The sequence below is a fragment of the Cryptomeria japonica genome, chromosome 7, assembly GCF_030272615.1.
Source record: "Cryptomeria japonica chromosome 7, Sugi_1.0, whole genome shotgun sequence".
NCBI lineage: Eukaryota > Viridiplantae > Streptophyta > Pinopsida > Cupressales > Cupressaceae > Cryptomeria > Cryptomeria japonica.
In genome coordinates, this window is record NC_081411.1 from 233214879 (window position 1) to 233230990 (window position 16112).

The following is a 16112-nucleotide window of genomic DNA, read 5'->3' on the forward strand; positions in this document are numbered from 1 at the left end:
TTCCCTACGGTTACCATAGCCCATCAATTTATAATAACCAAGGGAGGTTGGAATTTTTTTGAAGACTTTCTCAAACCTTATCATTTGTCAACTACAGTATCCAAGTGTGCCGATCCAGAAGACTTCTTCAATGGCATGTTTAGAAAGAGAGTAGTCTGTAGAGGTAGACTCCATCAATTTCAGTTTCCTGAGGACCTCATTTGAAATGAGTTTGATCTAGATGAGAAAGAATTGAGGAAAGAAAAATGGGTGGCTTATAAGAAAGCCTTAGACTTTGTGCATCAATTTGATGCTAGCTATGACCCATTGTCTAGCTTTTTCCCTTTTGAGGAGAAAATAAAGTTTTTAATTATTTGCTTTGGGGATGTGATGTAGACCCTGAAAGAAAAAGGGGAAGCTATGATTAAAAGAAACCCTGAAAAGGAAAGAATGATTCTAAGTAGGTCTTCCTCCACCAAAGCAATCCCTCCTAGTGACTACACACTACACAAGAAATCTAGTTATAGTGTGCTGATGCCCACAACAGGGAAGCCCTCTACCTCCAAAGGGAAGAGGAAGATACAAGATGTCATTGACATCCAAGAGAGCCCTAAGAATCAGAGGGTAGGAAAAGAAATACCATCTGATACACCTTTGTACTCTCCATCCCAATCCCCTATTCACATAGGAGATGAGCAAGCAGTAGCTGAGCAGCTGATACAGTTAGGCAGTCTAGGAGAAATTGCCTATACTTATGATGAGGTAGAGGAAGGAATGCCAAAAGAACTCCTTGCTACTGAAATGAACATTACTACCACTGAACTTAAAGGCCAGGAGTGGGATCTTGAGATAAAGTAGGCCAGTGATGACTTCTTGGCTGACAATAATTTTGTCACATCAGGAGCAATTATGCAGTTTGTATGGAAACAAAATATAGATAAATTCAATGCAAGATGTGAGAAGAGAAAAGGTGAGCAGCCTAACAAAGATCTAGCTTTGGTGGAGGAGGAAATAAAACAAGAAATGATGGAATAATTTAAGACCATCACTCCTAAGCAAGGAAGAGATATGGTGGCACAAGCTGGGGTGCTTATTCTCCTTGAGTGGGATAGAGCAGATGCCCTAGTACTGGAGGCAGTGAGGAAAGAAACTAAGCCCATGGAGGGAATCACTTTTAGCAAGGATAATGCTACACTCGTCATGTGGTCTCTCAAGAGAGACAAAAATAAGAGAAGCAAAGATATCCTAGGGTCAAGCTACCTTGGTGGGATGATAGTGAAGAGAGTACATAACACAGGGGTGGTATAAGCTGCTCGCACTATGCTAGAGACTGCAAAATTTAGTGTTGCAGTAGCAGAAAAGGAAGCCAAGGAAAAAGTAGATCTCCAAGTCAAGTTGGAGACAATTTTGAAGGCTTATAACAGTCTTAAGGAGGAGGTAAGAGGTAATGATAGCATCATTGCTAAGTTGCAAATCGAGTTGACAGGACAGTACCATCAAGGTGAGTCTTCAACACTGATGATATCCTCCTCTCCTGCAAGACCTCCACCTAGCAGCCCCATCATTGAGTTCCCACCATCTCTAGCACCCTCTAGCTCCTAGATGATTAAGATTACTCCTCAAGAGCTAGAGAATTTGAAACAGGCTCAGGCCTTGTATGCCAAGAAATATGAGGATAGAGTAAGGGCTACTATTTCAAGTTTTGTAGATACAATGAATGCCTCGCTGCTATATAATAATATAAGTAAGGTTTTGGATATTTGGAATGAGCTCAATGGAGATAAGGCCATTTTGACACCTATTTTTGATAAGTGGAGGCCTAGAGAGTAGGACTTGGAGCTTATTTATGCATCTTATGATGAAGAAGGGGCCAATCCTGTCATCAAATCCACTTGTGACACAACCAGAGACCTAGTAAAATTAGCAAAAGGGGTGGATAATGCTGATAGAAAAATTAACTTGTACAAAAAGTAGTATGCTGATCAAGTTTTTGAGTTGCTCCCAAGAGTTTTTGCTAGCCCAGATCAACTGAAGGACAAACAAGTGTGGCTTAATGAATTAGAGGCCAAACTGTTAGCCAGAATTAAAGGAATTTTTGATCTAGATGATGCTTCCTTCTTTGTTGTGACAATTCAGGAGTTAGAGAAATTCAAATCTCATTATGGTTTTCTCAATTTAGAAGTCAACAAGATGAGAAATTCCTGGAAAAGGTTGACCAAGGCTAAAACAAAAGTGATTAATTTTGCATGGCCAACTAATGATGTGTACAATGAATGGACAACAAAATATGCCATCCAAGATATAGAGTAGATAGAGGGTGCTCCTAAATAGTTAGAAGAGGTTGTAACCAGACAACAAGTTGAAGAAGCTGTAGAGGTCGAAAAGGACTTGTAACTATTTTTGTAAAAAGCTTTGTAACTTCTTTTGGAAAATAAATGATTGTAACAAATTCTCCTAGGAAATTCCGAAGCTATGTGCATCCATATTGTTATAAATGGATACCAGGACTAAGAGTAGAAGGATCGCAAAGAATTGTAAGAAAATGCTACAGAAATTTATCTAAGCTTTTCTAAATTTAATAGAGAATATTCAAAAGTTTTTGTAATACTTTCTTGAAGATAATATCAATATATAGACCATCGGTTTTGAGTAAAAACTTTGTGTCGTCTTCAAATGTGTTTGCAATTATTTACTATTTTATTCTGAATAATCCAAGGTTATTTTGTTTGAATAGGGGTTGTAAGGCAACTTTCAGTAGATGTGTTTGCTAGCTTTTCTCTTTAGAAGGGAAATTAAATATGCGGGGATCACTTCTACCAGTAAATTCCTTGTGAGACTTCTTGAATCTTGATAAGCATAGTTTACTTTAGTATGCATAAATTCTTATATGTGTCAAGCATACATAGGGATCAACAGAAGCCGAGCCAATGGGATGTGTAGAGATATTTTATTTGGGGAGTATTGTTTGAATTTAGATGACTCTGTGACCTTGGATAAGGCACTGGTATAGATCAAGGTTGTCTATTGCATGTTTTGTAGATCAAAATAATGAATATGAGTATGATTTTCATTCCTTTGTTTCAGTTAGTTTCAAGGTGATTAGATCCACTGGTTTTTTGGATTGGTTTACTATGGATTTATCTTTTGAAAGTGTGGATTTAATTCACAAAGGTATACCCACCTGGACTTTGAGTAAGTCTGAAGTGTAGAAGGTTAAATCAAACCTTATCATATGTTGTCCTAAGAGTTTCCTTCCCTTTAAAAATCTCTCCTACATAGAGTTTAATCATCTTATTATAACGATGTTGAAGTGAATCAGATTTTGAAGACAACAAGCTTTTATTGCTAGATTCTGCATGTCCATTCCCCTGAGGGTGATAAGGTGAAGAGTAAGACATGAGTATTCCATGACTGGTACAAAATCCTACAAACTCTTCCGACCTAAAACTCATGGCATTGTCCATTACCAATTTAACAGGTATTCCAAACCTAGTTATTACATTATCCATTAGGAAGTCAATGACAACCTTACTTGTAGCTCTTCTTGTAGGAATAGCTTCTATTCATTTGGTAAAATAGTTAGTGGCTACTATGATCCATCTGTGACCTCTTCTTGACCTCTCAATAATCTCTCCAATAAAATCAATGCCCCACTGGACAAAAGGGGCTTCAACTGTGAATGGATTTAGGGGTAAGGCTCCTTCATACTTCAGCTTGGATGAAAACTTCTGACATAGGTCACATTTCTAGACATATGTATGAGCATCTTTTAATAAGGTGGGCCAAAAGTATCTAGCCCAAATTATCTTACCAACAATTGCCTTATCAGAATAATGACCCCCACATACTCCATCATGCATTTCAATCAATACTCATTTAGCCTGGAATTCATCCAAACACATTAGTAATTCTCCATCTCTTTTTCTCCAGAACAAATCACCTTGAATGAGCACATATTTTTGGGACTTGAGTTTCAGAGTTCTTTTCTGATTATGTGTCATTCCTTCTGAGAATGCAATATCTCTTAGGAATCAGACTATCTCTGAGTACCAAGGTTGCCTTTCAATGCTAGTGATTGAAGTATCTCTAACTTCAACATTATGTATTTCTACATTCATAAGATTAGACTCAGTCATGAGCTTAGCCAAACCTAAACCTCTGACCAATTTGCTGATCTTTATCTCCAAGTTAAATTCTTGAATTCTATTAATCCATCTACATCTTTTCTCTATAACCTTAGACTAGGAAAAAATATCCCTAACTGCAACATGTGGGACATAGGTAATGATATTTGCATTTACTAGATATGGCCTAAAAGCCTTGACAGCTTTAACTAAAGCATATGATTTTTTTTCCATGGTTTCATATTTTAATTCTGCTACTTGCAAAGACTTGTTGTAGAAAGCTATGGGATGTTCATATCCCTCATTGTCCTTTTGTAACAATACTGCAGCTACTATATGATATGAAGCAAAAGCCAATAGAGAAAAGGGCTTACTGTAATCAGGAGATTTTAACACTAGTGCTTCTTGAATGGCCCTTTTAATTTCAGCAAAGGCCTTTGAGGCTTCTTGATCCCAACAAAATTTGGTATCCTTCTTGAGCAACTTGAAAATGGGCTTCACTATTTCTGCAAAGTTTGCAATGAATCTCCTAACAAAATTTACTTTGCCTAGAAAGGATTGAATGCCTTTTACATTCTTTGGTTTAGACACCTTGTTTATTGCTTCAATTCTTTCAGGGTCTATCCTTACCCCTTCCTTGGAAATAATGTGTCCCAATAGTTTTCCTTCAGTGACTCAAAAATGACATTTCTTGGGATTTAGTGACACACCAAATTCCAAGGCTTTATTGAACACCTTTTCCAAATGTCCACAATGATCATCAGCCTTCTTAGAGAAATAGGTTAGATCATCTTGATACACCATCATGATGATATTAGTGAATTCTTTGATGGCTGCATCCATAGCTCTCTGAAATGTAGCTCCAATATTTTTCAATCTGAATGGCATTATCACATAGACATATGTTCCGCATGGAATAGTGAAGGCAGTTTTAAACTATTTAGACTCCTTCACTAACACTTGAATGTATCCTAAAAAACCATCCATCATGGATAAAAGATCACAACTTGTCACTCTCTGCAGCATGGCTTCCATATTTGGGGAAGAGTAGTTATCTTTCAAAGAAGCCACATTCAAATTTCTAAAATCTACAGACAATCTAATGTCCCCATTTTTCTTTCTTACTGGGACTAGGTTGGAGACCCATGAAGAATTTCTTATAGGTTTGATAATCCCCCCTTTTGTTAATTTAGTCAACTCTTGTTGCATCTTAGTTTCTAATAGGGGATTGATGGGTCTTTGTTTCTGTCTAAAAGGCTTAGCATCTGGAAGTAAAGGAACTTCATGCTGAAAAAGATCTTGTCTATATGCCTTTAGGTCTTCATAAGACCAAGCAAAAAATGTTTATATCTCCTCAATAAATTAATAAGATTAGTCCTGACATGAGGGGGTAGTTTCTTCCTAATGTATACTAACTTAGGGGATGATTCAGTCCCCAGATTTACCTCCTCTAGTTCTTCCAACTTGGTGGTAGATTGCTAATGTAAGTGACTGTCATTGTAACTGAACATGCTTTCCAGCTCTACCAGCCCTTTAGCTATTTCATTAGTTTCCAACTGGACCAAATCATTTCCAAACACTATTTCCCTATTGTCAACCACCCCCACTAGTGCATTGCAATCAATCTTTTGTCCATCATAATCATCAACACATTCATCAGCAAAAACTTGCCAATTATACACATTATTAGGAATAGCAGGCCTAGATTTTATTTCCATAGTGGAAATACTGGTTAGTGTTGCATCATCATTTTTCAAGGCAACATTAGCTAGGAAATCTACCATAATATTCTTTGATCACTCTATCCAATTAATAGAAAATGCACTAAAATGCTCAATAACATCCCAAACTACATGTTTATATCTCTTTAATCTATCATTCTTGGATGCATATTTGGATCTTACCTGAGATACAACCAATTCTGAATCCCCTAACACTGTCAACAACTGGATTCCATGCTTCTTTACAACCTCAAGCCCCAATAATAGAGCTTCATACTCTACAGTATTATTTGTGCACTGGAAGGCCAATAATAATGAATAATTAAAAGTTATACCTGATGGGGATACAAAAACAACCCCTGCTCCAGATCCTTCTTTGGAGCAAGCTCCATCAAAATACATTTGTCATAATCCATATTGTTGTGCTTCTAATTCAACCACAATGGGGTCAGTATTCTTTAATTGGGGTAAAATTGGTTGAAGTCTAAAGTTATCAAGATCTACATCAATCATACAACTGAGCGTATTAGGGTCTACATTTTCAATTACTCTAGGAGCACGTGGCTCTTTGTACAATCTGACCTAATTTCCATTGATTGGAATGGTGGCATAAGATAAGTCTAGTTGAACATTTCCTCCTACTGCTGCTGCCCATTGCCTGGACACTAACATACCATAATGGGGCTTGGTATCAGTAACAATAAAATCCATTTTATAAGTTGCCTTAGGGAATGCTACTATTTTTACCTCAACATCTTTCATTTTACCTATCACAAGTACTTCCTTTTTATCCATAGCATAGCATTTTCCATATATAGTGGTTACTAATAGTCCTAATTCTTTCATAACACCATAGGGCATTACATTAGCAGCAGCTCCTGAATCTATCATGCATTTTTTTATCAATCGGTTATTTACTAACAAAGTAACATAGAAAGGATCTACCTATGAAGGCTCTTGAGTGATAGTGGTTCCAACATAAACCTCTGGGGTTTGGAACTCTTGGTCCTTTCCAATTCTAACTGAACCGGTGGGTAAGACTGTGTCACTATCAGATATACTAGAAAATAAAGACAAAGCTGCATCCCTATGTTCTTTAATCTTCAGTAATTCTACTAATGGGACAGTGACCTTCACCTGAGTAAGAGCTTGAGCCATGTCAAATGAAGAACTATTGCTTATTTTAGTGCTAGCTCTAACTCTTTTTGTCTTGAGCTGACTTGCCTTTTTCACTATGGCAGCTCCTTGTATATCACCAGTGTTTTTATCATTTGTACTCTTGGGTAGATCTTTAACTTGTTTCCTTTTTTCTTGACCAATCTTAAGAACAGTAGTAGCACTACTTACTTACCCCTTTTGAGTGACCTCTTTTATGAACATGGAACCAAGTTCACCCTGATCAATGTCCTTCTTAGTGCTCCTCAAATTATAGTTGTGTTTTGCTTTGGCAATGGCAGCTTTAGTGAGATTTTTAACTTCCTCCTCACTAGGCCTTCTAAGATGAACTTCTTCATCCTCAATTGTTACCACATTCAATGTAGGATGCCAATCTAAGGTTAGTTGTCCTTGAACAAACCTTTCATTATCTAGCACATCACTATATTCACTTTGCATAGACTCCTCATCACTTTCTATGATGGTTTCAAACATATTGATGTCAGGCTCAGCTTCTTGTCTCATAGATTCTTCAAGAGCCTGAGCCACTGCACACTGATGAGGAGAATGTGGTCCATCACAAGCAATACACCAAGGAGTATTCTCTATATCATGGACAGTTTTCCCCTTCAAGGGATTTGGAGTGTCCTGAATCTGAGCAATTTTGGGCTTCTCATTTTGGGGTTTGCCATCTTTCCAATTGGTATTATATGACATGTCATGCAATTTAGGGGGTCTATCTTGCCAGTTATAATGAGGTTTATCATTTTTGTTTACCTTGGCAGTTAGATCCTTCATTGCAATAACCAACTTCTCTATCTTATCTTCCTCCTTAGCAACTTTATTAGGTTGTTGTTTTATTTCTTGCCATAATCTACCATCTGTTCTTCTTCCCAACTTCCTAGATTCTTTTCTATTACTTTCTACATTAATGGAAATTCTAAAAGCATCTCTCAAGTTATGTGGATTTTTATCTCTCAGGATATAGGCCATCTTAGAATCAAATGCATTGTAGTAGGTATTTAAACACATGTTATCATCTAATCTCATCACCTGATAAAATCTATGCATGGCCTTTTGGAATCTAGCATTGAAGTTAGTGACCATTTCATTATCAGACTTTCTGATGTTATTGAATTCATTGAGCATGAAGCTCACATTAGTCTTATCACCATACTTCTCTTGAAAACAATTTTTAAAATGCTCCCATGGCCCTATGCTATTAACTGGAAGACCTCTATACCAATCTCTTGCATCATCAACCAGGGATTGGACAAACAGTTTCATGATAACATCTTCATCCACTATCTCATATTCATTTATTAGATCCCGAAAAGATTTTAGATGTTCCTCAGCACTAATTGCATTGTTCTTGGCAAATTTATGGAGTCTGTCTCTTGACTCAGTAGGGACATGATTGGGATATCCTAGGATCCCATCAAAGGACAATTGTCTATATTGTTCTAAATTGATTGGTCTCCTTTGAAAAGGGGTAATAGCATTATTGTTTCCCATAGTCATTCTAACTTTTGGAATTGGAGACTAAGATAATTGGGTATATTGACTATTCACAGGGATTTGACTCACTGAGGCTATATTAGCAGGCACTATAGGATGAATCTTAACCGGGGGAAGGTAAATTTGTTGAGGATCAGGCTTACTAAGGTCTTCTGATGGAAACATGATAGGGGGAGCCTTTAAGTAACTAATTTTTCTTTTTACTTCCTGATTTACCGCTTCCAATTTAGCTTTCTCTAGTTCCATTTGTGCTCCTCTTTTTCTTTCCTCATTCTTTCCATTTCTCTCTCATGTGCTGACAACCTATGAGAAATCTCCTCTAAAGTTTTAGATTCAATTCCATCATCCACCCATTCTTATTTTCCTTTATCCACATTAGTCCTAGGAATCTGAGAATCACTAAATACTTCCTTGTTTGGTTGGACTACTGACCTATATGCTTGCTTGGATTTGGGGATCAGAATTTCTCTAGTCACAAGGCCTTCCTCATCACTCTTTTCTTTTTCCTTAGCTAGCACTTCAAGGTCAGCTATTTGTCTAAGAAGACTTTCTCTCTCCATTAATTTATCTTTGACCTCCTTCTCCTTATTTGCTTCCTTTTGGGATCTTAGGGAGATTAGATGGTGAACTCTTTTATTCAGATCTTCAATTTCTTGGGATACTTTATCTTCATCAGGGAAATTTTCCTCGGAATCTAATATATTAACTTGATCTATGTCAATCAAACTAATGTTTACATCAATTGTTCTAGGCACAGAGTGCCTAATTGCATTTGAACTAGTCCTATCTCTTGCAGAGACAATAACATGGGATAAATCTTGATTTAAAACATGTGCATTATCAATATTTCCAAACAATCCAAAATGGAAACCTAATATATCTTGTTTAGAATCTCTAGAAGAAGAATTAGAGTTTGCATAAATAGGTCGATCAAGCATCTTACTAGTATTATTACTCTTTTGTACCCAAGTAGCATTTGATGGTTTGTGAAGCACTGATCTCTTCTGACCTCTTCATGACTTCTCTGGCAAACCCTCTTGCAAAGTTTCACGAGGATGCTTCTTCATGAATTATCTGGTGTTTTTTCCTCCTTGCATTACGCTTGTTTTCCTTTTAGAATGATTTATAATTCACAAGGACTGGTTCCAATATAATAGAGTCACCACCCACAAGAATATGGGAATTATGAAAACAAGCTTTAGAATAATACGCAGGAATTCCACAAACATAATGATATTCTTTACAACTTAAGCACAAATCTGCATCTAGATCCTTAATGTGACTCTCCCCAATAGAGTCGCCACTTTTGTTGTCTTCAAAATCTGATTCACTTCAACATCCTTAAAATAAAATGATTAAACTCTATGTAGAAGAGATATTAAAGGGAAGGAAACTCTTAGGACAACATATGACAAGGTTTGATTTAACCTTCTACACTTTGGACCTAGTCAAAGTCCAAGTAGGTATACCTTGGTGAACTAAAATCACACTTTCAAAAGATAAATCCACAGCAAACCAGTCCAGAAAACCAGTGGATCTAATCACCTTGAAACTAACTGAAACAAAGGAATGAAAATTATACTCATATTCAGTATTTTGACCTACAAAACATGTAATAGACAACCTCGATCTATACCAGTGCCTTATCCAAGGTCACAGAGTCATCTAAATTCAAACAATACTCCCTAAACAAGATATCTTTACACATCCCATTGGCTCATCTTCTATTGATCCCTATATATACTTGACACACACAAGAATTTATGCATAGCAAATTAAACTATGCTCATCAAGATTCAAAGTATCCTATAGAGAATTTACTGGTAGAAATAATCCTTGCATATTTAATTCCCCTCCTGAAGAGAAAAGCTAAGAAGAATATCTACTAAAAGTTGCCTTACAACTCTAATCAAACAAAATAACCCTAGATTATTCAGAATGAAATAGTAAACAATTGCAAACACATTTGAAGATGACACAAAGATTTCACTCAAAGCCAATGGTATGTATATTGATATTATCTTCAAGAAAATATTACAAAAACTTCCGAATATTCTCCATTAAACTTAGAAAAGCTCAGATAAATTTCTACAATGTTTTCTTACAATTCTTTGTGATCCTTTTTCTATTAGTCCTGGTATCCATTTATAACATTATGGATGCACATAGCTTCAGACTTTCCTAGGAGAATTTGTTACGATCATTTCTTTTCTAGAAGAAGTTACACAACCTTTTACAAAAATAGTTACAAGTCCTTTTCAACCTCTGTAGCTTCTTCTACTTGCTGTCTGGTTGCAACCTCTTCTAACTATTTAGGAGCACCCTCTAACTGCTCTACATCCTGGATGGCATATTTTCTTGTCCATTCATTATACACATCATCAATTGGCCACATGAAATTAATCACTTTTGCCTTAGCCTTGGTCAAACTTTTCTAGGAATTTCTCATCTTGTTGACTTCTGAATTGAGAAAACCATAATGAGATTTGATTTTCTCTATCTCCTGAATTGTCACAACAAAGAAGGAAGCATCATCTAAATTAACAATTCCTTTTATTATGGCTAACAGTTTGGCCTCTAATTCCTTAAGCCACACTTGTTTGTCCTTCAGTTGATCTGGGCTGACAAAAACTCCTGGGAGCAATTCAAAAACTTGATCAACATACTCCTTTTTGTACAAGTTGATTTTCCTGTTAGCATTGTCCACCCCTTCTGCTAATTTTACTAAGTCCTTTGTGGCGTCACAAGTCGATTTGATGATAGGATCAACCCCTACTTCATCATAAGATACACAAATAAGCTCCAAGTCCTGCTCTCTAGCCTTCCACTTGTCAAAAATAGTTGTCAAAATGGCCTTATCTCCATTAAGCTCATTCCACATATCCAAAATCTTGCTTATGTTATTACATAATAGTGAGCCACTCATTGTATCTACAAAACTTGAAATGGTAGCCCTTAGTCTTTCCTCATACTTCTTTGCATACAAGGCCTGAGCTTGTTTTAAATTCTCTAACTCTTGAGGAGTAATCTATACCATTTGTGAGCTAGAAGGTTCTAGAGAAGGTGGGAACTCAATGATGGGGCTGCTAGGTGGAGGTCTTGAAGGAGAAGAGGAAATCATCAGTGTTAAAGACTCACCTTGATGGTATTGTCCTATCAACTAGCTTCGCAGCTTAGCAATGATTCTATCCTTACCTCTGACCTCTTCCTTAGCACTATTGTAAGCCTTCAAAACTATCTTCAACTTCACTTGGAGGTCTTATTTTTCTTTAGCTTCCCTTTTTGCTATTGCAACACTAAATTTTGTAGTTTCTAACACAGTGCTAGCAGCTTCTATCACCCTTGTGTTCTGCACTCTCTTCACTATCATTCCACCAAGGTAGCTTGACCCTGGGGTATCTTTACTTCTCTTATTCTCATCTCTCTTGAGAGACCACATGAAAAGTGCAACGTTATCTTTGCTAAAAGTAATTCCCTCCATGGGCTTGGTTTCCTTTGTCACTGCCTTCAGTACTAGGACATCTACTATGTCCCACTCAGGGAGAATGAGAACTCCAGCTTGCTCCACCATATCTCTTTCTTGCTTAGGAGTGATGGTCTTAAACTCATCCATCATTTCTTGCTTTACTTCCTCCTCCACTAGACCTGGATCTTTGTGAGGCTGCTCACCTTTTCTCTTCTCACATCTTGCATTGTATTTGTCTATATTCTGCTTCCATACAAACTACATAAATGCTCCTGATGTAACAAAATTGTTGTCAACCAAGAATTCATCACTGGCCTGCTTGATCTCAGGATCCCACTCCTGGCCCTTAAATTCATTGGTAGTGATGTTCATTTTAGTAGCAAGGGGCTCTTCTGGCATTCCCTCTTCTACTTCATCATAAGTGTAAGCTATTTCTCCTAGACTACCTAACTGTATCTGTTGTTCAGTTGCTTCCTGTTCATCTCCAATGTGAATAGGGGATTGGGATGGAGAGTACAAGGGTGTATCGGATTGTACTTCTTTTCCTACTCTTTGCTTCATTGGGCTCTCTTGGATGTCAATGACATCTTGTATCTTCCTCTTTCATTTGGAGGTAGAGGGCTCCCTTGTTGTAGGCATCAACACACTATAATTAGATTTCTTGTGCAATGTATAGTCACCAGGAGGGATTGCTTCAGTGGAGGTAGACCTACTTAGAACCATTCTTTCCTTTTTCAGGGTTGCTTTTAATCAAAACTTCCCTCTTTTCTTTCAAAGTCTGCATTACATCCTCAAAGCAAACAATTAGGAACTTTATTTTCTCCTCAAAAGGGCAAAAGCTAGACAATGGGTCATAGCTGGCATCAAACTGATGTACAAAGTATAAGGCTTTCTTATAAGCCACCCATTTTTCCTTCCTCAGCTCCTGCTCATCTAGATCAACCTCATTTCTAATGAGGTCTTCAGGAAACTGAAATTGATGGGGTCTACCTCTACACACTGCTCTCTTTCTAAGCATGCCATTGAAGAAGTCTTCTGGATCGACACACCTGGATATTGCAGTTGACAAATGATAAGGTTTGAGAAAATATTCAAAACAATTCCAACCTCCGTTGGTTATTATAAATTGATGGGCTATAGTAACCATAGGGAAAATAGTCCCTTTACCCTTGCCTGTCAGCTCTACTTCTTGCACATTACCAATTTTTCTGAGAACTTTTATAATTCCCACTTTGAGAGGGACCTGATAGGGCAATAAGAATTGAGTGCCTCTGAAACCAAAAACTCTAAAAACTATGGAGACAGGGTATATGTAAATATCACCCCAATTATGAACAATCTTTATACTTTCTGCAAATTCTTTTGGTTTAATAAATTCTAAAAGAACCTTGGGGATTCTTGGGTTTTCTGAGCAGAGGAGAGTCCTAATCTTTGATGCAAAATATTTATCAAATTTTAAGAAACTGGCATCATCTCTATCCCATGACAGCACAGTACTCCATAGTTGCACTAGCATCTTTTCTCCATCTTTCTCTTTTATGAGGTCCAGTCCACTTGCAAAGTAATCACAACCTTTGAACAAAAATACATGCATGAGGAGTGAATACCATCCAAAAGGCCTATCCACCTTCCCATTTTTTATTCCTACCAACCCTCCATGGATAGCATTAGTAATGAAAGAAGCATAATCAAATGTTACTGCAAGAGAAGGATTCAAAATCTGAGCAATCATTAGCAAGTAGTGATTGGGCATATTTTTGCCTCAGCATCTTCTCCCAAAATCTAGCAAAGTGACCAATACATTCCCTTAGCCCTAAGGGTGAATAGATTCAATGAGAAGGGCTCTTCAGTGTTGGGTCCTAAAACTGTCAACCCACCTATCTTCACAAAACATTTCTTAAGAGGCCCATTTCTAAGGTGTTTCCTCTGTGTACTATATACTTGAGCTAATGATTTGAAGTTAATGGGTTCCAGAAAATTGGTAAACTCATTAAGCCCAAAAGTACTTGTAGATTCTTCATTATTGATTTCAATAAGGGCTTTCCCATTTATATCCCTAATGCTCCTTGTGACTGGATCATAATTATGTGCAATTTGAGTCAATAGATCCATATCCATGAATACTCCTGGAACTACCAATTTCCCTACATCTAACTCCCAGATGCTATTCTATGGGGTTGGGGAATTTCTCATTTCAAATCCAACTTTGAATAACCCCAACCCAAACAACCCAACCTGTGGATCTCTCAACCAGTTGCCCTTATCATATAACCCTTCTCCTATTTTCAAACGAGGAGCTCTTGGCACTAATTCTTTTACTTTTGACGCTTGATTAGTCGACAATGTCAACTGCTCAAGAAAATCATCACAAATGGCCCTCTCCTGATAATTAACTTTCCTAGAAAATTCTCTCATAGGTGCCATTTTGAAAAATGAAAGCAATTAATATACTACCCTCAACTGGTTCTGTTACAAATCAAGACCTTAATTAAAACACCAAAAAGAAATTGCCACACAAGAGTACAAGAAAACCTGCTTTTAGCTTGAAGGAATCCACTCTACAACTGAATTGACTTGCTTTGTATTTGAAGAAAATAGCTCTGTATTTTCTCCTCTTCAACAATTCTTTAGAATGATACCTTCATCCGGTTGATAGGAGATCATATATGGTACCTAGGGTCTTAACTGCGACATTGATATCGCATGCTTCGACCATCCCTTTAGAATTGAATTTCAGAGAGAATTCAAATTTTTCGCTCCAACGGGTCACAACATTCCTACATATTCTTTCCTTTTGCTCTTTCATTTTTTCGTGAAGCATAACTTTCAAGCAATTTTGTTAAATGAAATCATGCCAACTGTTCGATCAAAAGAAACTTGATCAGCCTTTACACTGACTTAACAGCCTTGCCTTCACGCTGGGCCCCACCTCCTTTTTTCCATTTCATGGGCTTTATCCTTCGAGCACTTCTCCTTTGTGAAGCCATGCCAGACATTATATGGAACTCTAATTTCTCAGTGTTTAACTCTTACCGAAACCATTGACTCCTTTATTAATCGCGCCTTTACCTTGACTGCTAGCGGTCTTTTGCTATTTCGTAAACCTTAAAGAGCTTTCAACTTTTGGCCATGAAACAATGCGAAGCATTGGATTAGATCAGAGATGACCATCCTTTAAGGGAAACCTTTATGCTTGCTTTACTTACATCACCTTTTCATTGGTTACTGGCTACCACATGGCAATCAACCATTAGCCTTGGAAAACTCTCTGCATTTAGTTCAATGTCAGCCATGTTTCCTTCCCTTATAACCGCCTGTTACACCTTGGTGGGCCCTCAACTTCTTTTGAAACCACATGTCCATAGACACGTCACCATCTAGCATGACACCTTGATACCTTCTCTTCTTTTTTCTATTTAGCGAAGTATATCCTTCGATTGGTTCACAACCGCGAAACAATGCGAGCCCTTGGATCAAAACGGAGTTGATCCTCTTTTAACCTCATGCTTTATCTGTCTTTGGGGCTGAAAAACCCTTTTGCCATTTCGTAGGGCATAAAACATGAGCATTTTACCTTTGTGAATTCATGTGAACCGTTAGATTATTTTTTACTTGCTTGACACTTAACAGTCTTAACTGAATCTGGCAGATGTGGGCCCTCTGACTCAACTTCAAACACCTGGCATCTAGTCACTTTCAAAGCTGAGATGTCAACTTTTCATTTGCTAAGAGAAAACACTAGATTCCACCTCATCCTTGCCACCTGTATCTGCCAGGTCACTTCTTATCCCATGGCATGACTCACCTCTGGGACCCACCTTTTAACCCTTAGACCCACCTTGCTAACTAATGTGGCCTCTATCATGTGCCATCATCTTACTCACTCTCTAGACCAGCTGGACCATCTGCTTGGAGTGCCATGTCATTTCTCTACTTCATGAAAGCTAACTGTCGAGAATTTTCATCCTGTGAAACAATGTGAACCATTGGATCAAATTGGACTTGATCACCTTTTAGTCACTTAGAAAGTCTTCGCTGCAGGGTCCCACCAAACGCTTTCTCCATTTTGTGAAAGGTATTTCACTTGCAAGTTCAGGCTACAAAATAACACCAACCATTGGATGTTGGACAAGATGACGCCATTTTAAA